Source organism: Balaenoptera physalus, assembly GCF_965194825.1.
Source record: "Balaenoptera physalus genome assembly, chromosome: 10".
Classification (NCBI taxonomy): Eukaryota; Metazoa; Chordata; class Mammalia; order Artiodactyla; family Balaenopteridae; genus Balaenoptera; species Balaenoptera physalus.
The window spans coordinates 12,523,910-12,551,094 of record NC_138889.1 but is presented as its reverse complement, the minus strand read 5'-3'; the positions used below and the strand labels follow the sequence as shown (position 1 = coordinate 12,551,094).

Genomic DNA, 27,185 nt, shown 5'->3' with positions numbered 1-27,185 from the left:
ATATTTCCTATTCATGGGCATTATAAACATTTTGGAAAACACAAACACAAAAAAGAAAACCTCATCACCAGCCTGCGATGACCACGATGACTATTTCAGGGTTTGTCTGTCTCTTGAAACGGAGCAGGACCCTACGGTCCTTGGCCCCCATGTCCTTAGCCGGGCTTTTGTCTGCAGAAAAACTTTAGCCAAAGAATAAGTTTAATCAGAGAAGTGAGAAAATGCAGGAACAAAGGAAAACAGTCAAACGAGACCAAATAATAATACTTTAGTCATTAAGCAAAGTCAAGGACCTTTGGCTCCTCCTCAAGGGCTATAGATAATATTCGGAGCCACATCCTGTGAGCTGTCTTATAGATACTGAAACCCCCATCAGGTGGAAGAAGTTACTACATGATGACCAGGCTGCAGCCATGACATAAGCTGCCACAATTCCAAGAACTGGCCTCAAAGAAATGGGAACAAACCGATCCTGGAACTAAGGACTAACTGTACTTAAAACAATCAAGATGATGCGATCAGACCACCCCATGATCAATTTCATGATGACTGTCAGAGCTGACTGTGCTGTTTCTGCACGTAGCCCCCTCCTTCCATCTATAAAATCTCTTGCCCACTGATTGTCCCTTGGGGGAGTTGGCCTTTGGACAGGTGTCCGCCCTGCCCACTGGTTGCCGGCCTCTGAAATAAAGCCAACCTCCTTACTGGTGAACCTAGTGGCAAGGCAGGAATAAAGACGCAGACGTAGAGAACAGGCTTGAGGACACTGGCGGGAAGGGGAGGCTGGGACGCAGTGAGAGAGTGGCACTGACATATATATACTACCAAGTGTAAAATAAATAGCTAATGGGAAGCAGCTGCTATAGCACAGGGAGATCAGCTCGATGCTTTGTGACCACCTAGAGGGGTGGGATGGGGAGGGTGGGAGGGAGACTCAAGAGGGAGGGGAAATGGGGATATGTGTACACGTATAACTGATTCACTTTGTTATACAGCAGAAACTAACACAACATTGTAAAGCAGTTATACTCCAATAAAGATGTAATAAATAAATAAACAAACAAACAAGTAAATAAAGCCAACCTCCTTTCCACCAACCTTGCCTCTTTGTTGGCTGTTTGAGCGGCGGGCACCTGGCCTCCACTTTCGGTAACAGTTTCGCGGCGCCTAACGCGGGGCTGTGCTCTCGCGACATCTGGCTCCCCGGGATTTCCGGAGCAGAGCCTCTGGCCGTGGCGTCGCGCGCCGGGATGGTGGCGATGAGCTCGCTGCTCTGGCTAGTTGGCCCCGAGAGGGGGATTTGGGCGACACTCCTAGCAGCTGCTGAAACCATTTGTTTTGGGGATCCTCCCTGTTTCTCTCCTGCTCGGCGCTGGCTGCCAACGTAACGCTTTTCCTTGGTGGAATGGAAACATGCATCTGGATGGGCTGACGAGCTCCAAGGCCGAGTGAGTCCACCGGTGTGCACCCGGGCAGACTTCTCTTTTGAGCACGAAGTGATATTTGGGCATTTTGCCAGTTGGTTCTGATGTGTGTCTGACGTTGAGGACCGTTTGTGAGCACTGAGTGTCATTTGGGGACTTTGCCATTTGGGTGTCATTTGGGCATTTTATCGGCCCCGGAGTGGCGAGCAGCTGGACGCCACTTTTGGTAACACTCTGGGTCTCCCCACCTCTGAAGGTCTCTCCATCTCTTGTCTCTCCCTACCTCTTTCTCTGTCTTGCAAAACTGGGATCATAAAGTACACAATGTTCTGTAACTTGCTTTTTGGTTTAATCCTATGTAAGAAGGATTAAAAAATTTTTTCCCCATTTTTAAACACAGACAGCCACGAGAGGATGATTCAGCTCAAAACTCTTAATTTAGGGCATGTTGATGTACAGCTGCAGTTCTCCCATTCACAAATACTCACTGGGTGCGCACGGGGTACCAGGCTCTGGGCTGGTGGTGAAAGAGAGCTAGTCTCATGGAGTTTACAGTCCAGTAGGGAGGAACGATGCTGAACGAGTCATCACCAGCGGGGTAACTATTACATAAAGAGAAGCACAAGCGTTCTCAGGGATACATAACAAGGGCCAGGTTAGGGCAGAACAGCGGTAGCTCAGAACTGTGTTCCTGAAGAGGAAATCCCCAGATCTCGCTGCCATTATCTCAAGGCCAGCTTGCCTGCTTGCTGACTCTCTCCATGCGTGAGAAGCACATGGGTCAGTCAGGCTGTGTTTTAAATAGAACTCTGCTCGCCAAAGTCAAACCATCCCCCAAATTCAGTGCGGGAGGACATGAACCCTCCCTTATACCGCTCTGAGAATTTAAACAGGTACACTCCTTCTAGGAAAGCAATTTGGTGACATGCATTTGAAATAACAAGTTTAAAATGGCTTAAGCTTTGATCCAGAAATTCCTTAGCAAGAATCTACCCTAAGAAATTAGTGAGAAACTTAGACACAATTTTATGTACAAAAAGTTCTTGGTACAATTGTTTACAATAATGGAGAGGGGACTGATAACCTAAATTTTCATCGAAATCGGGAAGGTAAAATAAATTATAGTCCTTTCATTCAGTGGGATATTGTATAATAAATAGGAATAGCTACCATTTGTTAAGCATTTACTATGTCCTAGAACCTGTTCAAAGCTTTTAAAATATTACTTTCAAAGAATATTTAATTTATGGGAAATGCTTATTATATAAGGTTGAGAGGGAAATGGGAGTCAACAGATTTTATTTACATTCCAATTTGTATTTTATCATGCATTTATATGCACATACAATGAAAAAATACCAGAATGCTAATGACTGTGGAATTACCAGTGACTGGTAATTTCTTCTTTTTTCTATATTTCTAAATTTTCTGTGATAAGGATCCATCAAACAAATTGATGTCTTTTAAGACATACTATCTTTTATTTTTTTTGGCCACGCCATGAGGCATGAGGGGATCTTAGTTTCCCGACCAGGGATCTAACTTCCTGCAGTGGAAGTGCAGAGTCTTAACCACTGGACCGCCAGGGAAGTCCCAAGGCATACTATCCTTTAAAAGCACATTCAAATGTTATTAATGACTCCTTTTGATTAAATGCTTAAATATGAAAAAATCAAAGGCCAGGATATATCAGATATTTGTTAATAAATCTGCAGATGGCCCTGCTTCCTAAGGAACAGTGGGTTTGCAGGATGGGCACCAGATCCACCTCTCCACAGGTCAGATCCCACCTGGGTCTCCTTAGATAATTTGGAGTTGCTTCGGAGAGAATCTGGGCTTGAATCCTGATCCTATTACTTAGTGGGTAGACCTAACAGCTCACTTCACCTCTCAAATTCTCAGTTTCCTCATCTGTAAAATGGGAATCATAACATCTACCTCATGGAGTTGCTGTGAGGGTAAAACGATACCCGGGACAGGCAACTGCCTCTGCTGAGTGCCTGTACATGCTGGCTTAGTATCAGCAGCTGGGGGCTGCCCCCGAAGGGCCCACAGTTGAGGTTTACTGTGATTGGGTTTGCTGGTGAGACACACACAGGTTCTGCACAGCCATCTGCCTGCGGGCTGGATTATGCTTAGCTGAGGGTTCCATTTCATGGATGACAGCTGTGGCAAAGTTGAAGCATGACCTTCGATCTCCTGCACTGCTGACGGGAGGCCTGATTCTGACAAATGGTCCTGCGCTCTCAGCACCCATCACTCATGCCCTGTCAGAAGGAGCTGGTCACTGTTCCAGGCACCAGCCCAAAAAAGGGGGAGAGGAACACTATTTAGGCTGCCCGGCCACAGTGTTATTTCTCTTTTTTTCTTTAAAAGGGGCTCAGCACGGTACCATACACAGTCAGATATTTCAACAATCAAGGCTTTAGGAAGTAATTTTTAACTTTTATTTTAAAGGAATCTCTGAGAATTTCAGGTTCTGAGGCTTGCAGAGAGACTAAATACAAAATGTAACATTCTGGCACTCAGTTGCCGGAAGGGTTGTTGTAGAGTTATTCCCCAGGGCTGGCCTTAAAATAACACCTCCTTTGAAATTTTGGAAGATGTACTGACAACCTATTTTGTCAAATGTTTCTTCTTTGGGTGGTGGGGTGGTTACCAGGCTGGGCATAAGGGACACACACACACACACACACACACACACACTTACCATAATCAGTGTCAGGCACTTGAACTGAGTTGCATTGCTGACTGCTCTCAAGCTTATGGTCCACTGTAGCACCTGATTCTTTTCACCGACACACTCAGCTCTCTCCCTGCATTTGTGCGAATGAGTTGCCCTTACCTGCATTTATCCCAACCAGACATCAAAGTAGTAGTTTCCGACTTGCTGCTTCTCCAATCTCATGGACCAGTTGAACCACAGGGAAAGCCCAAATGGCAGCTGTCCTAGATCTATGGGCGTGTGGGAGTGTTACCCCTAAAAACGGGAGCTCATGTCCATGGGGGCTCTAGAGGCAAAGCAATAATTTCAAAGCTGGACATCAGCAGGAAAACTAATGAGACCATTTAAATGTGTTAATATGATATGAGTGTAAAATTAACAACCCTTTGATCGCTGAGTCACAAACACCCTCCTGAGGTCAATCTGGATGCCACAGAGAAGACTGTCTCTCCAGGGCAGGGTGCCAGCCAGGAGCGGGGAAGGCACTGGAGCCTGGGGATGACCCAGCTGCCTCTTAAAATTAATACTGTGTTAAATTAGCCCCCCATGTAAGTGCTATTGTCCTGGACTGCTTGTGGGAGCAACAGCTGGGTGTATGCGGAGTCCTGTCTCAGGACCATTCTTCCTTTTTTGGTTAATCAGTGCCAAACAATAAAGGCAAAACTGCTGCCTTAATAATCACTGTATCTACCACTTCTCGAGTGCTGACTAAGCACCCAGCGCTGTGCTAAACCCTTTATGTGCCTTACCTTGATTAGTCCTTCTAACGTCACTGTGAGGTGAGCACTTACCTAAAAGATGTGGAAACTGATGCTGTGTGACTTGCCCAGCCTCACAGGCAAGTGGGCGAGCTAGGATTTTTGCTTGTGTCTACCAGACGCTAACAGATCCTCTTTCTTTTTTTTAAAAAAAAATTTTTATTTAAGTATAGTTATTTACAACTTTGCACTAATTTCAGGTATACAGCATAGTGATTCAGTTATTTTTTTGCAGATTATATTCCATTATAGGTTATTACAAGATAATGAATATAATCCCCTGTGCTGTACAGTAAATCCTTGTTGCTTATCTATTTTCTGTATAGTACTTTGTATTGGTTAATCCCATGCTCCTAATTTGTCCCTCTTCCCCTTCCTCTCCCCTTTGGTAACCCTAAATTTCTTTTCTATGTCTGAGTCTGTTTTGTTTTGTATATAGATTCATTTGTCTTATTTTTTAGATTCCACATATCAGTGATATCATATAGTATTTGTCTTTCTCTGACTTATTTCACTAAGCATAATATTCTCTAGGTCCATCCATGTTGCTGCAAATGGCAATACTTCATTCTTTTTTAAGGCTGAGAATTATTCCATTGTATATATATATACCACATCTTCTTTATCCATTCATCGGTTGATGGACATTTAGGTTGCTTCCACATGTTGGCTATTGTAAATAGTGCTGCTATGAACACTGGGGTGCATGTATCTTTTTGAATTAGAGTTTTGATTTTTTTCAGATATATACCCATGACTGGGATTGCTGGATCATGTGGCGGCTCTATGTTTAGTTTTTTATTTATTTATTTATTTATTTTTGGCTGTGTTGGGTCTTCGTTTCTGGGCGAGGGCTTTCTCTAGTTGTGGCGAGCGGGGGCCACTCTTCATCGTGGTGCGCGGACCTCTCACTGTCGCGGCCTCTCTTGTTGCGGAGCACAGGCTCCAGACGCGCAGGCTCAGTAGTTGTGGCTCACGGGCCTAGTTGCTCCGCGGCATGTGGGATCTTCCCAGACCAGGGCTCGAACCCGTGTCTCCTGCATTGGGAGGCAGATTCTCAACCACTGCGCCACCAAGGAAGCCCCTATGTTTAGTTTTTTAAGGAACCGTCCTACTATTTTCCATAGTGGCTGCACCAGTATACATTCCCACCAACAGTGTAGGAGGGTTCCCTTTTTTCCATACCCTCTATAGCATTTGTTATCTATAGACTATTTGATGATGGCCTTTCTGACTGGTGTGAAGTGATACCTCACTGTGGTTTTGATTTGCATTTCTTTAATAATTAGCAATGTTGAACATCTTTTCATGTGTCTGTTGGCCATCTAACAGATGCTCTCTTAACCTGCAGTGGGTACCTCCTTCTTGCGAAGGGTCAGTGGTAGGCTTCCTTCATGCAGGTCAGGGGGGTTGCTCTAGCATCTTACAACCAAAGTCCAGATACATTTCAAACTGACAGATCCTTATCTGTTCTTCTGATGGGCTGGGGTAGAGGTATCTACATTTTGGTTTAGTAAGGTCTATTCCTAATCCTACCACCATCAATAGAACATAAGAAAAAGCAGGAGCAGGCTGTTGTTGAAATGCAGCCCGGGAGTTGGAAGAAGTCTTACAGAAATGAATCTTCCCCACAGGACATCTGGGCATCTGTTTGTTGCCCAGCACTTTCTGAACTAATCTGGATCAGAGAGCAGGCAACTGTGACCTCATCCTGATGGCCTGCCATCATGGGTAATGGGAAGCCACCCAAATGGCCACACCGCCCACCTCACACAGATGCATTCTAACTCCACCACCCCTTCCTTCCCCATTCCAGGGACCCCTGGGCCGGCAGCAGGACTGCCTTGCTGAAGTGTGTTTCCTGGGACACTTTAGAGCCAAGTCCTGGCATATCGTGTCATGTCGCACAAGTCACACTGAAGCCAGCCTCTGTCAGCAGAGACTGGAAGGCCTTTCTGAAGCTATTAGAAATCCAGCCAAGAAACCCATCCCTCCTTCTGAGAAGGGAAGAAAGAGAGGCAGTCAGTTGACAAGGAAGGAGAGATCCTGGCAAGAAGCATAACCCAACTCCCAGTGCAGGGTAAAAGGGAGAGAAAAAATTAAGAAAGAAACAGCCAGCAACTTATGCTCCTTTATATTTTCACAAACAAGATCCCCTGGCTGACCTTTCAGGCCAGCTGGGGAGTTATCCCCCGACACTGAGCATGCAAATAGGGCCTGCGCTGTATCTCTCTGCTACTGTCTCCATGGCTGCTCCCAGACCTTGCATAGCCGGCCTGGGACCGCCTCCGCCTCCGTTACACCAGAGAATCCCAAATAAACACAGCCTGGCTGGAGGCAAAGGTGGAGCCAGGAATAAGGATTCAGTATCAGGATGGTCCTGGGGGCCCATGTGCTGAAATCTGTTCTGGAGCATGAGTCCTGCTTGCTAAGGCACAGGCTCACCCCCTCATGCAGAGAGCAGGATGCCAGCTACACCAAAGTGGGAAATGGGCTCCCCATGCTGGACCTTAAGAGCTTGGGCCACTCTCCCACTCACTCTCTTAAAAGCATAGAAAGATAAATGGCCCTACAGACCACCAGAAAAGTGTCTGCTTGTCCTTTGGGTTATACTTCTTTTTTAGCACATCACACCTCTCCACCATCCCCCAAATTCAATACATTCAACACCATCCACAATTTAGCCTGAACTTAGTCTCAAAATCTGTCTCCAGCTACCAGGGCACAGACAATCTGGGCAAGTGCCCGTTCTCTAACCTCCTATCAAACTTGCCGTGTCTTTGCTTGAGCCATTCACTTTGCCAGGCATGCCCCCTCCTCACCTCCTCTTAGCCAGTAAAACCCTACCTATTGCCAAGGACCAGCTCAAATGCCACCTCTATCATGATGCTCTCCCTCATCGTTCCAGCCACAAGTTATCTATGAAATATGGACAGGACCCCTCATATGGCCCTTCCTGGTTCTCATGTTTACCGTACTACAAAAGCTCTTTGTGGTTAGTGAACATTTCTTGTATTGCTTTGTATTTCTTACATCAGTTGGTTCTATACAGTGCAGCCATTCTTTCTCATTGTTCTATCAAATTCCAGTCCCTAACTTCTAAATATGGTATCTCTCTGTCCCCTCTAAGTGATGAACTTTCTGACTTTCTTCCTGGTCTGGTGGTCTCTGCAGATTCTGGCACACTCAGAACTACACTTTGGGAGATTCCTCTGGGCGTTTCAGAGGGAGTGGAGCTGGGAAAAGAGTCTGGTCCAGGGTGTTGCACAACGTTTGCATACCTTCATATAATTTGTGCATGTGGAATTGTGTGATATGGCAATCCTGATGAAACCAGAAGGTGGAAGATTTGTTAAGAGCCCTTTTTAACAGTCCAGGAGAAAATCCAACATAACTCAGCTGAAGGAGAGACAGAGGAAATGGGGAGAGGAGGACAAATATAAGCAACGTTATAGAGGGAGATGTGTAAGGCTATAGGGAGACTGGTTATTTTGCTCTTACCTAATATCCATTCTCTCTTCTTGAAACAGAATTCTGATTGATCTTCCCTTGAGGAACCAATTTTACCATTTCAAGCCATATGGCTTGAGTGGGGCATGTACCCCAAACTTGGCCAATGAGAACACCATATCCCCCAGGGACTGATTTTTCCTGGTGCTATCAGAAAAGAGACTCTTCTTAAAATTTTTTTTTTTTGCTGGGGTGAAGCTAAAGAGCCTCCCAAGAAAGAAAACAAATAGAAAAAACAAAGCAAAAAGACAGAGTCCAGTTAACATTTTTGAGACTTCAGATCCTACTGTGGTGGAAATCAGTGAACTTCCCCATCATATGAGCTAGTCCATTTCCTTTGGACATGAATCAGCTGAGCCATATTTCCACAACTTTCAACAGAGGGTCCTAACTAACATAAGGACTGGGGGCCAAATGTTGGACACAAGGGAACCTGAAGAGTCAAAATGCCCTGATGTTTGGGGAACTGGGAGGAAGGTGACTACCACCGTCAATTGCTATAAACACAAACGACAAAAAGGTCACGTAAACATCAATGTTTAGAAAACAATACACGATATGAGCTAAAATTCATGTGAAAAATCCAACCAAGATTAGTGTGTTCAGAGCAAAAAAAGAAGGTAGGGAAAACGGTACAATTTTAACAACCAGTAGAAGGCAGTATCAGTTCAGTTGCTATTCACCATCAAGTGACCTCTTCAAATGGAAAAGAACAGCACAAATACTACAAAAAGAAGCTTCAGTGAAGATGTGTGACAGTCTAGCAAAAAAAAAAAAAAAAAAAGAATTGACTCACTAAACGTGTGTTCATGTCTCCAGGCTGATTTGTTTTACATCCTTGAATATTGGAGGAACTTGCAGGTGTGGACTCAGCATCACTCCAAGTGACCTTTGAAAAATCATGGAAAATAGGAGATATGCCGAAAGATAATGAATGTCTCCACTTTCAACAAAGGAAAAGGGATGACTTTTGAAAACTTCACATGGAAAACCTAGACCTCAACCTCCAGCAGAAGTCCAGAGTTGATTATTAAACAAATGGATGTGAATACTTAAAAGATGAACATAGTGGTCACCGGTAACAAGTGTGATTTCACATAGAAACAAGGCATATGAGCCTAACACATCATTTCCAAAGTCTTTACAATGCCCACGAGGCCCTTCATGATCTGGCTCCTGTGTGCCTCTCCTTCCTGGTCCCTTACACTCCCACCTCTTCCACTTTTGCCCCTGCCCCACAACATACAGGTACACACACTCACTCTATTCCAGCCATTCTGACCTTCATTCTGCTCCTGGGATGCTCCAAATTCATTCCTAGTGCAGGGACTTTGATCTTACTACTCCTGGGACCTGGAGCCCTCGTCCATCTCATTTTAGCATAGCACGGTCCTTCTCATCTATTAGATCTCATCTCAATATTACCTTCTCAATAGAAGACTTTATTAAAAGGACCTTATCTAAAATGATGGGATTTGTTTACCTCTTTATTCTCTCTCTCCATTCCCTAAAGCTGTGCTGTCCCACACAGTAGCCACATGTGGCTGTTGAACACTTGACTGTACTAAGTCCTCACTGATATTGTGTAGGTAGGTGAAAATACACACTGGACTTTGAAGACTTGGTATGAAAAAAAGGATATAAAATGCCTCATTAAAAATAATTTGTATATCTTGAGTTATATACAACATACTATTAAAATTAATCCCACCTGTTTCCTTTTACTTTTTTTAATGTGGCTACTCAAAAAATATAATTACATGTGTGGCTTCTGTTACATTTCTATTGAACAACAATGCCCTGGGGGGTGGGAAAAATGCTTAAGAAGAAAGACCTTATCTGTGTTGTTTGCTGTAAATATATATCCACATTTGGAACCATAGCTGATACATAATAGGTACCCAATAAAAAGTTGCTGATTGAGTTAATGATCTGCTTTTTTAAAAAAATAGGGTCACTAGATCGGTACCTCTTGGAAATGCTTTGTCTTTCATCAGAGCTTTTGACAAAAGTTGTTATTTGTTCACAGCAAATTCAAAGTCAGTTGAAGGATCATGCCCCAGGGATGTTGATTTGAGGTCACTGGGATAAACTCCTTTCAGAAAGAAAGAGGGAAAGCAAGTTCAAATTACTGGATCTCACTGAATCTAAGTCACCATCTATTGTAAATGTTGCATCATTTTATATATAATACAACTAAGAAAAAAACCACTACCAAATAAACTAAGACACAGCATTGATTCTAAGCTATCATCAGAGGTGTTAAAATGTGGGGGAAATGTGTGTCTCAGAATCAATGAAATATTGTATAAATGTCCCCAAAAAAGAAGGTGATAATTCCCCTTGATTGTCCAGCCAGACTCCATCTGGACCATACATGTGGAGGAGGTCATCCTCTCATTCCTTCATTCCTTTCCTCACTTCACTCTGGTGGGAAGAAGGTCTTTTGTAAGACAGATAAGAAGCCAATATTTTTATCATAGTAAGTCTTTGAAAATATGCTATGAGAGATGGTCGTTCCATTCTAAAGAATGTGGAACACTTAAATGTACTCTTATGACCGAAAGTAGGGAATTCAGCCATCCTTCGAGGGAGGACCCAGGGAGTTTTGGGTATGGAGTGAAGAAGGAGGGACCCCAGAGAAAGAAGGGGACTCCATGAGACCCACGGGGTTGGCTGTGAAGACTGAAAACATCTGCAGGAGAAAGCAAGGCTTTGGCATGTCCTTTGAGTTCTGTGTGGTTATGACAAACTGGTTGTACGGTTTTTCTTTCTTGTAACGGATTATGCCTGCACTCCTCTGGAGGATCCTGGGCATATGAACTATTTTGACTGCAACAGCTTAAGGGAGATATTGACAAATTATCTAGACCGATAATTCTCAGGTAGCGGTTTGCAAACCATGAGCAGTGGTGGGTTCTTTGTCACTGTGTGCTCCTTGGGATGGTGTGGAAGGTACCCAAGCAGGCAGGCCGTGGAGCTTCACCCCAGCTCCTCTTTATTGTTTTTCTCTATTTTGCTTCCATGCAGGTATTCTAGTAACCCAGAGTTGCCGGGACCACCTTCAAATTGGAAGATTCCTTACTCATAGGTCTATTTCTCAATCTTTAGAGTTAGCTAGTAGAGGTTGATAGGCTACAGTTAGAATTAACATGTATGATAAGACCTCACCCTTATCACTGGAAATAGCCTATATTTGAAAATTCCTTGAATTCAAAACTCCATCCTAATGGCCCTCTTGCTCACTACCCTCCCTTGAAGGTCCTGCTTCTGTGTAAGATTTTGTTTTCTACCTATATATCACTTGGCTAAAATAATTTTGAAAACCACTAATCTGAAACAGTGGTTCCAAAACATAGTCAAACAGTGATACACTTTGCTATCACAACATCACTGATGTTACAATACAGATTCTTGGGTCTCATCCCAGAACTACTAAGTCAGAATCTCAGGCTGTTGTCCAATAATAAAGCCAATTGCCTGACAAACAGGTGACCTGTCCATCACTGGACGTGTTCAAGTGGAGGCTAGATGATCAGATTTCAGTAAAGTCAACGGAAGTTTCTTCTTTGGGAGTTACTTTGACTTAGAAAATCTCTTTAATTACCTCCAAAGTCTCTGACTTTATTACTAAAAGGCCCCCGAATTCTCTGCCCTTAGCACTAGTGACCTGGTAGACTTGTGGACCAAAACAACAGAGATCCAGGCATCAGCGGAGTGTTAACCCTACCAGAAATACTACTAGTGCTTTGACAGGAATAAGGCTGCTTTATGGTAATTATGAATTGGTTCTGATATATTTCCCAGACGGAAGAAATCAATAGAACCAATAAAAGAACAGAGAGGAAAAATGACAAGGATAATTCAAATTCATCTTTCAGTTGGAAGATAGTAAATTTTTACATTTGAATATGGAATACCTATTGATATATTACAAACCGGATAATGCAACTTAATTAGCAAGCACCAACTCAGCAGGAGTGACAGTGCTTTCCTGCTTCCTCTGTTCTTCTCTCCACCTCATTTTCTTCTTCCTCACCGGGGATAGATAGCATAAACTCTAAGACTGAACATGTCAGTGCCTGCCCCTCTGCATCTCTCAACTGTAGGGTCTAATCACGTAGGTTCAGCCCTGCCCTACTTCTTCTTTTGTTTTCATTTGGCCGTGCCCTGCAGCCTGTGGGATCTTAGTTCCCCCACCAGGGATGGAACCCACGCCCCCTGCAGTGGAAGCTTAACCCCTGGATGGCCAGGGAAGTCCCAGCCCCGCCCTACTTCTGAGCCAATCCTGAGCAAGTTGTGCTTGCATGTATTCCTTCATTCAACAGATATTCATTGAGCCCTTGGTTTAAAACACGCCTTATATGATGGGAATAAAGATATGAAGGACATAATCCCTCCTCCTTCAGGGAAGTAAATAGGGAATTCTAGTAACCAAACTTGCGTAAATCCAATGTCTAATTATGAGCACTCATTTGTATCAGCCTTTTCTTAACCCCAAGCGCACATGCCCAAGCCATTCAACAGGATTTCTGCCTTCCTTTCTCAATCACACCCCAGTTCCTATGCTGGGACTGTAGGCTTGCCTTGAGCCCCACCTCACTTGATTGAAATCCTACTAACAGGTCCCACTTTATTCTCCTGGGGCCAAAGTTGATACCCTTGATACCAGGATCCAACTGAGATGGCCTCTTGCCATCTCCCCCTCTCCATCCCCATGCTGCCACCAGCCTGATTTTGATGTAAATAGGGTTTCCTAGGTCTCATGAATCTGAGGGTATAGATGAAATCATAGTAACCATAATAACTCATCTTTGGTACTATTGGCAGTTACAGGTGTGGGTTCCAATATGTGTTATGGAGTTTTTAATATTTTCATTTTTCATCCCTGGATCGCTTCACTCCAATAATTGCTGGACCTGGTGGCCCTCTAAGAAACTGACTGGATGCTGTCCTGAGAATTGCCCCTCTTCCTTTTTGAGCGAGACTTTTCCCCAGAGTCACATGCCTGGTGATCTCTTAGGATAAATTCTCATCCTTGGGTCCTTATGAGAATTGTCTTCTGACAAGCCGCCCAGTCAAGTCACCAAATTTCTGAGGCTCATCATCTACCTTAACAGACCAACTGCATCAGGCCCCTTGGACATTTACATTGCCTCAAGTCAAGCTCAAATTTGCCCAACCCTATGGATGCTGCTGTGGTTTGAATTGTTCTCCCTGCCCATAAAAGATTTGTTGAAGTCCTAACCCTTAGTATCTCAGAATGTGACCTTATTTGGAAATAGTATTGTTGCAGACATAATTAGTTAAGACGAAATCATGCTGCATTAGGGTGGGCCCTTAATCCAATATAAGTGGTGTCCTTATACAAAGAAGGAAAGTAGATACAAACTTGCACAGATGGAAAGCAACATGAAGACACACAGAAAAAATGCCATGTGATAACAAAGGCAGAGATTGGAGTGATGCTGCCACAAACCAAAGAATACCTGAGGCTACCAGAATCTGGAAGAGGCATGGAAGGATCCTCCCCTACAGGTCTGAGAGGGAGTATGGCCCTGCCGAGACCCTGATTTCAGACTTCTAGCTTCCAGAACTATGAGACAATAAGTTTTTCCTGGTGTAAGTCACCTGGGTGTGGTACCTTGTTATGGTAGCTGTAGGAGACTAATACAGATGCCATATTACCCTCTTGGTTATCTCTGCAGGGTATTCGAAGGAAGGAGGGAGACTACAGTCCTGCTCTACCATAAAACTGTGTATCTGACTTTAGTCCTTTTTACCTTACAACTGTGTTATTTATCCCCAGAGTCACCTGTCCCTCACTCTTGCTCATTCCCTTTTCCGTGCCAGCTGCTGAGACTCTTGCTGGCTTCCCAGCTTACCTATTTGATTTGTAACAAAAGCGAAGACTCTGTCTTTCTGATTTACATCTTAGGGACATAAAAGCAAGTGATTTGGTGTACAAGATTTGTTCTCCTAGCATCTTTGGGGTTGCAGGCTATATGAAGAAAAAAGGGCAGATAATATGCTGTCAATCATATTCCAAGATAATACATGCTCACTATCAAAGTAGATTTGCTTTTAAATTATTCATCTACCAGTGGTTCTGATCCATACCACCTCCCCTACCTTGTGAGAAGAGATAAGGAGATAAACTGTTGCTTCAAGATTGAGCAAAATTAATTTACCTATGAGGAAATAGACCTATCATCACAGATTCACGTAACGTTTTATAAGCTATACTAACTCATAAAACTAAGAAAAGTTAGAATTCTTCACTGCAAGTTTAGAAATCATTTCAAGCTGGTTTAAGAAAAAAAATTATTATAAAAAAAACAGAAACAAAACAAAAAACTAGGGTGTGCCCAGACTGAAGGGCCAGCAGAAGGGCACTGGAAGTAGAGACAGAAAAGCCACCTGTATTTGCTCTCTACTTTTCTCTGCTCTTCTCTCTATAACTGATTTGTGTTTTTTGTTTGCTTGTTTTTGTTTTGTTTCTGTTTTCTGAGGACCAGCTTTCTTGGTGCATCCACCTACTTGGTGGAAATGCTTCATAAATTCATGCTACAGGTCGAGCAATTAGTCTTCTCTCAGTCTCAATTCCTAATTCCTGGTAAGGGACTCTGATTGGCCCAGCTCCAATCAAGAGCTCACCTCTGCACCAATCAGGTGTAGTAGGGGTGGGGCAAAGCAAGGAGTGGGCAGCACCATAAAGCTGGAACACGGCTGCCAAGGGTCACCCCTTGTGGCTGTAAATAGCAGTGTCAAGGAAAATGGGCTAGCTGGGCAAACAATCATAAAGATGTCTTTTATTATGATGCTCTAAGAAGCTTCTCTAACCAGCCACACAAACACAATAGTAATGTCAGGAGAAGACTAGAAATAGACCAGCTAATCAGCTCCTTCCTTGTTCTCAATAGGACTCAGAGATGGGATTAAGGGACAAATCCTAGTGACTGACACCATGCTGTACTTAGAATTGCCCCTCTGCTGACAGCTCTTTCTCCCAGGATGTATTCTCTGGCAGGAGGCTCCTCAGTCTTTTAAGCAAATGAGTTCTGTTAACACCAGTAAGCCACAGTGCAAAGAGAGTAAAAGATCCTCTAGACCACTGAGTGTGGTCTCTATATCTGGGGCCAAGGAAGGAGTCAGGTTAAAAATGTGAAAGGAGTCAGGTTCTTAGAGGATAATTTTTAGGAGGATGCGTTAATTGCCAAATGCTTCCTCCTTACTTCCTTCTAGAGAATACAGTGTTGGGTGCAGGAAAACAAGTTATTGAATAGAATGATCTGAGTTCAAATTCTGTTCCCACATTATCATTAAGACTTGAACAAAGACAGAGAAGGACAAATTCTGTGTGGTATCATTTATATGTGGAATCTAAAGAAAAAGGGGGAACTCGGAAGCAGAGAGTATAATGGTGGTTGCCAGAGGCTGGGGCAGGGGTGAGGGAAATGGGAAGATATTGGTCAAGGGTACAAACTTTTAGTTATAAGATGAATAAGTTCTGAGGATCTAATGTACAGCATGGTGACTAGAGTTAATATTACTGTATTATATACTTGAAATTTGCTAAGAGAATAGATCTTAAGCGTTGTCACCATCCCCCCTAAAAAGGTAACTATATGAGGTGATGGATGTATTAATTAACATGATTGTGGTAATCATTTAACAGTGTATATGGATATCAATCATCATGTTGTACACTTTATTTTTTATTTTATTTTACTTATTTATTTTTTGGCAGCAAGTTTAGTTAACTATTTTATTTTATTTTTTAATATAATTTTATTTTTTTTATACAGTAGGTTTCTATCAGTTATCTATTTTATACATATTAGTGTACACATGTCAATCCCAATCTCTCAATTCACCACACCAACACCACCCCCCACCCCTGCTTTCCCCCCTTGGTGTCCATACGTTTGTTCTCTACATCTGTGTCTCTATTTCTGCCTTGCAAACCAGTTCATCTGTACCATTTTTCTAGATTGCACATATATGCATTAATAAATGACATTTGTTTTTCTCTTTCTGACTTACTTCACTCTGTATGACAATCTCTAGGTACATCCATGTCTCTACAAATGACCCAATTTCGTTCCTTTTTATGGCTAAGTAATATTGCATCGTATATATGTACCACATCTTCTTTATCCATTTGTCTGTTGATGGGCATTTAGGTTGCTTCCATGACCTGGCTATTTTGAATAGTGCTGCAATGAACATTGGGGTGCATGTGTCTTTTTGAATTATGGTTTTCTCTGGGTATATGCCCAGTAGTAGGATTGCTAGGTCATATTGTAATTGTATTTTTAGTTTTTTAAGGAACCTCCATACTGTTCTTCATAGTGGCTGTATCAATTTACATTCCCACCAACAGTGCAAGAGGGTTCCCTTTTCTCCACACCCTCTCCAGCATTTGTTGTTTGTAGATTTTCTTATGATGCCCATTCTAACCAGTGTGAGGTGATACCTCATTGTAGCTTTGATTTACATTTCTCTAATAATTAGTGATGTTGAGCAGCTTTTCTTGTGCCTCTTGGTCATCTGTATGTCCTCTTTGGAGAAATGTCTATTTAGGTCTTCTGCCCATTTTTTGATTGGGCTGTTTGTTTTTTTAATACTGAGCTGCATGAGCTGTTTATATATTTTGGAGATTACTCCTTTGTCCATTGATTCATTTGCAAATATTTTCTCCCATTCTGAGGGGTGTCTTTTCGTCTTGTTTACGGTTTCCTTTGCTGTGCAAAAGCTTTGAAGTTTCATTAGGTCCCATTTGTTTATTTTTGTTTTTACTTCCATTACTCTAGGAGGTGCGTCAAAAAAGATCTTGCTGTGATTTATGTCAAAGAGTGTTCTTCCTATATTTTTCTCCGAGAGTTTTATAGTGTCCCATCTTACATTTAGGTCTTTAATCCATTTTGAGTTTATTTTTGTGTATGGTGTTAGGGAGTGTTCTAATTTCATTCTTTTACATGTAGCTGTCCAGTTTTCCCAGCACCACTTATTGAAGAGACTGTCTTTTCTCCATTGTATATCCTTGCCTCCTTTGTCATAGACTAGTTGAGCATAGGTGCATGGGTTTATCTCTGGGCTTTCTATCCTGTTCCATTGACCTATATTTCTGTTTTTGTGCCAATACAATATTGTCTTGATTACTGTAGCTTTGTAGTATAGTCTGAAGTCAGGGAGTCTGATTCCTCCAGCTCCATTTTTTCCCCTCAAGACTGCTTTGGCCATTCGGGGTCTTTTGTGTCTCCATACAAATTTTAAGATTTTTTGTTCTAGTTCTGTCAAAAATGCCATTGGTAATTTGATAGGGATTGCAGTGAATCTGTAGATTGCTTTGGGTAGTATAGTCATTTTCACAATATAGATTCTTCCAATCCAAGAACATGGTATATCTCTCCATCTGTTTGTGTCATCTTTGATTTCTTTCATTAGTGTCTTATAGTTTTCCAAGTACACGTCTTTTACTTCCTTAGGTACGTTTATTCCTAGGTATTTTATTCTTTTTCTTGCAGTGGTGAATGGGATTGTTTCCTTAATTTCTGTTTCTGATCTTTCATTGTTAGTGTATAGGAATGCAAGAGATTTCTTTGCATTAATTTTGTATCCTGCAACTTTACCAAATTCATTGATTAGCTGTAGTAGTTTTCCAGTGGCAACTTTAGGATTATCTATGTATAGTATCATGTCATCTGCAAACAGTGACAGTTTTACTTCTTCTTTTCCAATTTGTATTCCTTTTATTTCTTTTTCTTCTCTGATTGCTGTGGGTAGGACTTCCAAAACTATGTTGAATAATAGTGGTGAGAGTGGACATCCTTGTCTTGTTCCTGATCTTAGAGGAAATGCTTTCAGTTTTTCACCATTGAGAATGATGTTTGCTGTGGGTTTGTCATATATGGCCTTTATTATGTTGAGGTAGGTTCCCTCTATGCCCACTTTCTGGAGAGTTTTTATCATAAATGGGTGTTGAATTTTGTCAAAAGCTTTTTCTGCATCTATTGAGATGATCAATTGGTTTTTATTCTTCAATTTGTTAATATGGTGTATCACATTGATTGATTTGCGTATATTGTAGAATCCTTGCATTTCTGGGATAAATTGCACTTGATCATGGTGTATGGTCCTTTTAATGTGTTGTTGGATTCTGTTTGGTAGTATTTTGTTGAGGATTTTTGCATCTATACTCATCAGTGATATTGGTCTGTAATTTTCTTTTTTTGTAGTATCTTTGTCTGGTTTTGGTATCAGGGTGCTGGTGGCCTCATAGAAGGAGTTTGGGAGTGTTCCTTCCTCTGCAATTTTTGGAAGACTTTGAGAAGGATGGGTGTTAGTGCTTGTCTAAATGTTTGATAGAATTCACCTGAGAAGCCATCTGGTCCTGGACTTTTGTTTATTGGAAGATTTTTAACCAGAGTTTCAATTTCATTACTTGTGATTGGTCTGTTCATGTTTTCTATTTCTTCCTGGTTCAATTTTGGCAGGTTATACCTTTCTAAGAATTTATGCATTTCTTCCAGGTTGTCCATTTTACTGGCATAGAGTTGCTTGTACTAGTCTCTTATGATGCTTTGTACTTCTGCAGTGTCCATCATAACTTCTCCTTTTTCATTTCTAATTTTAATGATTTGAGTCCTCTCCCTCTTTTTCTTGATGAGTCTGGCTAAAGGTTTATCAATTTTGTTTATCTTCTCAAAGAACCAGCTTTTAGTTTTATTGATCTTTGCTATTGTTTTCTTTGTTTCTATTTCATTTATTTCTACTCCTATCTTTATGATTTCTGTCCTTCTACTAACCTTGGGTTTTGTTTGTTCTTCTTTCTCTTATTCCTTTAGGTGTAAGGTTAGATTGTTTATTTGGGATTTTTCTTGTTTCTTGAGGTAGGATTGTATTGCTATAAACTTCCCTCTTAGAACTGCTTTTGCTGCATCCCATAGGTTTTGGATCGTTGTGTTTTCGTTGTCATTTATCTCTAGGTATTTTTAATTTCCTCTTTGATTTCTTCAGTGATCTCTTGGTTATTTAGTAACATTGTTTATCCTCCATTTGTTTTGGGTTTTTTTTTTTTTTTACATTTTCTCCCCTCTAATTTATTTCTAGTCTCATAGCGTTGTAGTCAGAAAAGATGCTTGATATGATTTCAGTTTTCTTAAATTTACTGAGGCTTGATTTGTGACCCAAGATGTGATCTATCCTGGAGAATGTTCCATGTGCACTTGAGAAGAAAGTGTAATCTGCTGTTTTTGGATGGAATGCCCTATAAATATCAATTAAATCTATCTGGCCTATTGTGTCATTTAAAGCTTGTGTTTCCTTATTAATTTTCTGTCTGGATGATCTGTCCATTGATGTAAGTCAGGTGTTAAAGTCCCCACTATTATTGTGTTACTGTTGATGTCCTCTTTTATAGCTGTTAGTATTTGCCTTATGTATTGAGGTGCTCCTATGTTGGGTGCATATATATTTATAATTGCTATATCTTCTTCTTGGATTGATCCCGTGATCATTATGTAGTGTCCTTCCTTGTCTCTTGTAACATTCTTTATTTTAAAGTCTATTTTATCTGATATGAGTATTGCTACTCCAGCTTTCTTTTGATTTCCATTTGCATGGAATATCTTTTTCCATCCCCTCACTTTCAGTCTGTATGTGTCCCTAGGTCTGAAATGGGCCTCTTGTAGACAAGCGTATATATGGGTCTTGTTTTTGTATCCATTCAGTGAGCCAGTGTCTTTTGGTTGGAACATTTAATCCATTCACATTTAAAGTAAGTATCAATATGTATGTTCCTATTACCATTTTCTTAATTGTTTTGGGTTTGTTTTTGTAGGTCCTTTTCTTCTCTTATGTTTCCCACTTAGAGAAGTTCCTTTAGCATTTGTTGTAGAGCTGGTTTTGTGGTGCTGAATTCTCTTAACTTTTGCTTGTCTGTAAAGCTTTTGATTTCTCTGTCGAATCTGAATGTGATCCTTGCCAGCTAGAGTAATCTTGGTGGTAGTTTCCTCCCTTTCATCACTTTAAATATATTGTGCCACTCCCTTCTGGCTTTTAGAGTTTCTGCTGAGAAATAAGCTGTTAACCTGATAGGAGTTCCCTTGTCTGTTATTTGTTGTTTTTCCCTTGTTGCTTTTAATAATTTTTTTTTGTCTTTAATTTTTGTCAGTTTGATTACTATGTGTCTCGGTGTGTTTCTCCTTGGGTTTATCCTGCCTGGGGCTCTCTGTGCTTCCTGGACTTGGGTGGCTATTTCCTTTCCCATGTTAGGGAAGTTTTTGACTATAATCTCTTCAAATATTTTCTCGGGTACTTTCTCTCTCTTTTCTCCTTCTGGGACCCCTATAATGCAAATGATCGTGCGTTTAATGTTGTCCCAGAGGTCTCTTAGGCTGTCTTCATTTCTTGTCCTTCTTTTTTCTTTATTCTGTTCCACCGCAGTGAATTCCACCATTCTGTCTTCCAGCTCACTTATCCGTTCTTCTACCTCAGTTATTCTGCTATTGATTCCTTCTAGGGTATTTTTCATTACAGTTATTGTAATAACTGTAATGTCATCTCTGTTTGTTCTTTAATTCTTCTAGGTGTTTGTTCTTTAATTCTTCTAGATCTTTGTTAAACGTTTCTTGCATCTTCTCGATCTTTGCCTCCATTCTTTTTCCAAGGTCCTGGATCATCTTCACTATCATTATTCTGAATTCTTTTTCTGGAAGGTTGCCTATCTCCAGTTCATTTCATTGTTTTTCTGGGGTTTTATCTTGTTCCTTCATCTGGTATATAGTCCTCTGCCTTTTCATTTTGTCTGTCTTTCTGTGAATGTGGTTTTTTTCCGCAGGCTGCAGGATTATAGTTCTTTTTGCTTCTGCTGTCTGCCCTCTGGTGGATGAGGCTATCTAAGAGGATTGTGCAAGCTGCCTGGTGGGAGGGATGGGTGGTGGGTAGAGCTGGGTATTGCTCTGGTGGGCAGAGCTTAGTAAAACTTTAATACACTTGTCTGCTGCTGGGTGCGGTCGAGTCCCCTCCCTGTTGGTTGTTTGGCCTGAGGCAACCCAGCACTGGAGCCTACAGGCTCTTTGGTGGGGCTAATGCCGGAGTCTGGGAGGGCTCATGCCAAACAGTACTTCCCAGAACTTCTGCTGCCAGTGTCCTTGTCCCCATGGTGAGCCACAGCCACCCCCCGCCTCTGCAGGAGACCCTCCGACACTAGCAGGTACGTCTGGTTCAGTCTCCTATGTGGTCACTGCTCCTTCCCCCTGGGTCCTGATGTGCACACTACTTTGTGTGTGCCTTCCAAGAGTGGACTCTCTGTTTCCCCCAGTCCTGTCAAAGTCCTGCAATCAAATCCTGCTAGCCTTCACAGTCTGATTCTCTGGGAATTCCTCCTCCCATTGCCAGACCCCCAGGTTGGGAAGCCTGACGTGGGGCTCAGAACCTTCACTCCAGTGCATGGACTTCTATGGTATAATTGTTCTCCAGTTTGTGAGTCACCCACCCAACAGTTATGGTATTTGATTTTTTTGTGATTGTGCCCCTTCTACCATCTCATTGTGGCATGTCCTTTGTCTTTGGATGTGGGGTATCTTTTTTGGTGAGTTCCAGTGTCTTCCTGTCGATGATTGTTCAGCAGTTGTGATTCCAGTGCTCTCACAAGAAGGAATGAGCGCATGTCCTTATACTCCGCCATCTTTAACCAATCTCCCTATGTTGTACACTTTAAATACATACCAGTTTATTTGTCAATGATACCTCAATTTAAAAATCAGAATTAAAAAAAGAAAGATGGGAAGGTACTTAACCTTTCTAAACTATCTGTGATGTGGTCATCATAGTACCTCCTCACAGAGCTATTAAGGATTAAGTGAGATAATTTATTACAAGTGATCAGCACAGTGACTGACTTAATACTCATCTACAGCTATTAGTGTTATAGCCATATTTGACATAGTACCTTTTTTGGCTTCTCTGCAGCCCTAGCCCAACATTCTCTTCTATGATTTTTATTTTCTATGCTAGAGAAGGTATCCATAACACAAATCCTCAAATCTTAGGTGTAATTCTGTTTTTTTTTTTTTAGGGGAAAAATCACAATATTTAGCCAAAACCAAGAATCTAATTTTTTCAACCAGTTTTTAATTGAAGTACAGTTAATTTACAATATTGTGTTAGTTTCAGGTGTACAGCAAGGTGATTCAGTTTTATATATATATATATGTGTGTATATATATTCTTTTTTAGATTCTCTTCCATTATAGGTTATTACAAGACATTGAATATAGTTCCCTGAGCTCTACAGTAGGTCCTTGTTGTTAATCTACTTCATATATAGTAGTGTGTTTATGTTAATCCCAAACTCCTAATTTATCTCCCAACTCCATCCCACCCACCCACCCCCGACCCCCCAGCTACCCCCCTCTGGTAAGCATAAGTTTGTTTTCTATGTCTGTGAATCTATTTCTGTTTCATAAATAAGTTCATTGATATCATTTTTTTAGATTCCACATATAAGTGATATCATATGATATTTGTCTTTGTCTGACTTACTTCACTTAATATGATAATCTCTCGGTCCATCCATGTTGCTGCAAATGGCATTATTTCATTCTCTCTGTGGCTGAGTAACATTCCATTGTGTGTATATACCATATCTTCTTTATCCATTTATCTATCAATGGACACTTAGGTTGCTTCCATTTCTTGGCTATTGTGAATAGTGCCGCTAGGAACACTGGGGCGGGTGCAATTCTGTTTTATACAGAAGATCCCCTGCCCAGCATTAGGGTTAGGAGAAAAACCATCAGCCTATAAATCAGCCTTCCAATAAAACTGTAAATACCACAGAGCCCATACAGCCTGTGAGGTTGGCCTCTCTACAGCTTGAGCTGGGTATATGGGATTGGGGAAGAAGTTTAGGATGTTTTGGAGAGAAAATGGAGGAAAACAAAATATTATTAGCACTCTAGTAAATCAATCACAGATGGCCTTCAAGAATTAACCCAAAGCAGAATGCTCATTTTCAGAAAGCGCCTGCCTTCTTAAAATAATCTGGAAAAGTCCCAAGGACATCTCCTATGTAAGTGATCCAATATTCACTGCTTCAGCAGAAATGTGAAAAAAAAAAGTCTTTGTTCTTGCAGTCTTTGCGCCTCCCATTTTTCCTGACAACAGTAGACAGGGGAATAGCACATAATGATTCCACCGGATGTGGAAGAGGGACCCCATCTCCCGCCCTGGGAAAGGGCTGGTGCACTCAAAGGTGAGCTTCACTGCAGGCAGGTGCAGAAGGGAGGATTTGCCTCCTGGGATCCAGGGTATGACTATCACCCAAAGGGCACCTTAACTGCCTTCCCTCTCCTGCCTTCTGTAGCCAGTGGCCCTGGGCACTGAAGAGTTGTTTATTGTGTAATTAATGAAAGGTAATGGCCCTTGCAGATACTTTACCAGGGAGCCCCAAATTCAAACTCATGGTACTGATTAAGATGGACTCTCCTCCACTCCTCTTAATCACCCAGCTCTGTAAAATGTTTGTAAAGCTCACAGGGCCTCCAAGAGTACCCTGGGTTGTTAATCTCAGCATTAGCACCCTCCTCTCTCAACTGAGATCCCTACAAACAAAATCACAAAAGGGCCTATAAAGCAGAAGGGGAGCCATTACTTTTTCCCTTTAGGCCTGTTACCTGCTTTATCCTAGCGGAAAATCTGCCCAGTCAAGAGTTCTTGGTTGGCCGACCAGAGCCCCAAGCTGTGCTTCTGCTCAGAACTTCCAATACATGGTTAAAAATCAAAGCTAATGCTTCATGGAAATAAATATTTCAAACCACTCACTTTCTGGCCTGCCAGATGGCTGCATTTCACACTTCCAACTGTGTCAGACTCCAAAAAACTCAGCGACCCCAATTTTGCAATGGGGTTGATGATCCTGGACGAGGCATTGGGGTGGTGGATGGGTGATATAGGAAGGGCTTTTTTTAATTAAAAAAAATTTTTAATGAAATGAGTTCCACTTGCTTCACTCAGGTATCATAGAAACATCGTTCATGGGTAATTCCACAGCAGAAATTCCAGTTAGCCAACACAGTCAGCGAAAGTCCATCTCATATTTATATTTATCTGCCCACACTGACTCCCTCCTCACCTCAAATCCTGCATCAGTTTAATCACCTGTGTCTCTCTTGCTCCCAGCAGCAAAGACTCAGGGAGCACCAGTCTTCAAGGTGGGTCGACACACTTGGAATTCTTTGCACTTTGGATACAGATGTACATACACAGGAGCCCAAGTAGGACTGTGGGGCAGAGTCCTCTGAATCCTTTTAGATCCAGGGTTTTCTCAGTCCATTCGGGATGCTATAAAGAAAATCGTGGATGGGGTGGCTTATAAAGAACAGAAATTTATTTCTCGCAGTTCTGGAGGCTGGCAAGTCCAAGATTCAGTGTCTTTGGTGAGTGCCCACTTCATGGCCCATAGCTGTCTTCTTGCTGTGTCCTCATGTGGCAGAAGGGAAAGGGAGCTCTCTGGGGTCTCTTTTATAAGGGCACTAATCCTCTTTAGGACCCACCCTCAGGTCCTAATTACCTACCAATGGCCACACCTTCTAATACCATCACATTGGGGATTAGGATTTCAACAGATGCATTTGGGGGAACATAAGGATTCACTCCATTGCAAGGGTCTTGGTTTCTCTTATGTCCTTCCTGACTGTCTTTCAGGACTTGTGCTGAAAAAGGTATCAAGATAGTAGGTCATTGAAGTCTCTTGTTGCCTTATGTTTGGTAGTAGTACTAGTATTTTTATTATTATGTAAGTAATATATATATATTCATTAAAGAAAAATTAGAAAAGAAGAATAAATCAGCATTTTGCATTCTTATAAATCAAAGAATGCAAAATTCAAAACATACATACACACAAACCACCCTGGATCTTATAATACAAAGAAAACCAGTACTAACATTTTATTGTATATTTTTCCAGACTTTGTCTATATGTAATTATATACACACATATGTATTCATAATAGATTTTGTGACACCAGTTTCAAACTCTATCTACGGTTTTGAATTTTTTTTTTCATTTAACAAGGTATGGTGGACATCTTTCCAAGGCCATACAAACCCTTCTGTACTCATGTGCACACACACACACACACACACACACACACACACACACAGTATCAGGATCCCTTGCAAATAGGAGCTTCCTCCCCAAAAGATGCCCACAGATCTCAAGAAGTTCAGCATCAGTGATGAGTTTAACTAAGAAGAACAGGAGGATAATTTTTCTCCCTGGTTCCCATGGATGCTCCCAGTCTCAACTCTGCTCCAATCTAAGTATCAGAACGGGCTCGGAAGGGGAGGAGGGTGACCCCATTGGAGGCAGCATGAGAAGAGGCTGAGGTCAGGCAGTGTATACCTGCAGGAATACAGGACCCTCAACACTAAAGCTCTGGGAGCGTAAACTATGGGAGCGGTTCCAAAGCAGAGGCCCTTGCTGTCATCTATCCTCAGATAAGGTCTGACATGCAGCATAAAAACATAAATCAGTGAGCTGTGGATTTTGCCTCCCTAACTAATTAGCATGAGAAATGTCATGTCCTTGGCAGCCCCCACTGCCTCTCTCTCAGCCTGTGAAGCCAGCTGAGAGTTTTAGCAGCTGGGAGCCTCCTATAGCCCTGCCAGCCAGCCTTTTCCCAAACGCGAGGGGACTGACACCATCCTCGTGTGCTCTGCCAACAAGCCTGGCAAGAAAGCTGCTCTCCAGAAATCAGCACCTCCAAACAAGCTGCCCCAGGACAACTCCTCACCTGACCAGCAACCTGAACTACAATGGGCCTTCAGAGTCCTCAGGGCACCAAGTCCCCTGAGCTCTAGTGACCAGCAGGAGTAGCCTTTGCACAGAAACTGTAACGTGCGTAAGATGCACAAGCATCCTGTGCCCAGCACACTAACTGCTCCCTGCAGAGTGCATGGTACCAACATGAGGAAGCTGAACATCCTTCAGCCATGCATTAGGTCAATCATCAAGTATGTATTAAAGGCTTCCTCTGTTTTCCCGCCTATCTTTCCCATTTCTTACCTGTCACAATGTCTGGTTCGTTCTAACTCTTTAACAGTTGCTTTTTAAAAAGTTATTGAGTCTACCCCTTCGTCCCCAATTCTTCATTAGTTTTGACCTCAGTGAAGTTGATTGTGGCAGATGTAGTTGTATCTGTCCTATACATCCTCAGTTCCTTCTTTTTTTGGTAACTACACCAGCTTATCTTCTAGGGAAGTGTCCTTAACCCAATCCACAGGGGTGGACATGTCACTATGGCCTGGACAGTCATAGTGCCCAACACACCTGTCCACAGGGAGGATGTGTTCCCTGCAGAGTCAATCAGAGTGCTTCTGTGAAATTTGATATGAAGGTTCTGGGAGAGAGAAGGTCTCTTTCACTTCTGAATCAAGAGCTATAAGGATATAGTCTTGACATTTCCAGCAACCATTGTTCCTGCCATGTGGACATAATCTGTCTGTAGGATGAGAGAATATAACACATTAAAAAAAAGAGAAAACTGGCAGAGTCAAGAGATGGAGAGAGATCTGTTGACCTCGTTTGCATTCCTGGATTCTGCTGTGCATTTACACCCTGCTATATGACTCTCTCTCTCTCTCTCTAGCTTAAGCTAGTTTGAATCGGGTTTAGTGAATTTTAACTGGAGAGCTGACAAATACACCTCTAGACGGTGTCCCTGCGTCTCATCTCACCCCCACATCCTTCAATCT

General features: G+C 42.0%; 1 long non-coding RNA gene across 1 annotated transcript in view; it reads left to right on the top strand.

Moving 5' to 3' along the window:
• The first annotated feature begins 1,149 nt into the window (after positions 1–1,149).
• LOC309637031 overlaps positions 1,150–27,185 on the top strand; it is a 64,809-nt gene continuing 38,773 nt past the window's right edge. The window contains exon 1 of the long non-coding RNA XR_014250381.1: positions 1,150–1,448. This is a non-coding gene — a long non-coding RNA (uncharacterized lncRNA). The remainder of the gene's footprint in view (positions 1,449–27,185) is intronic.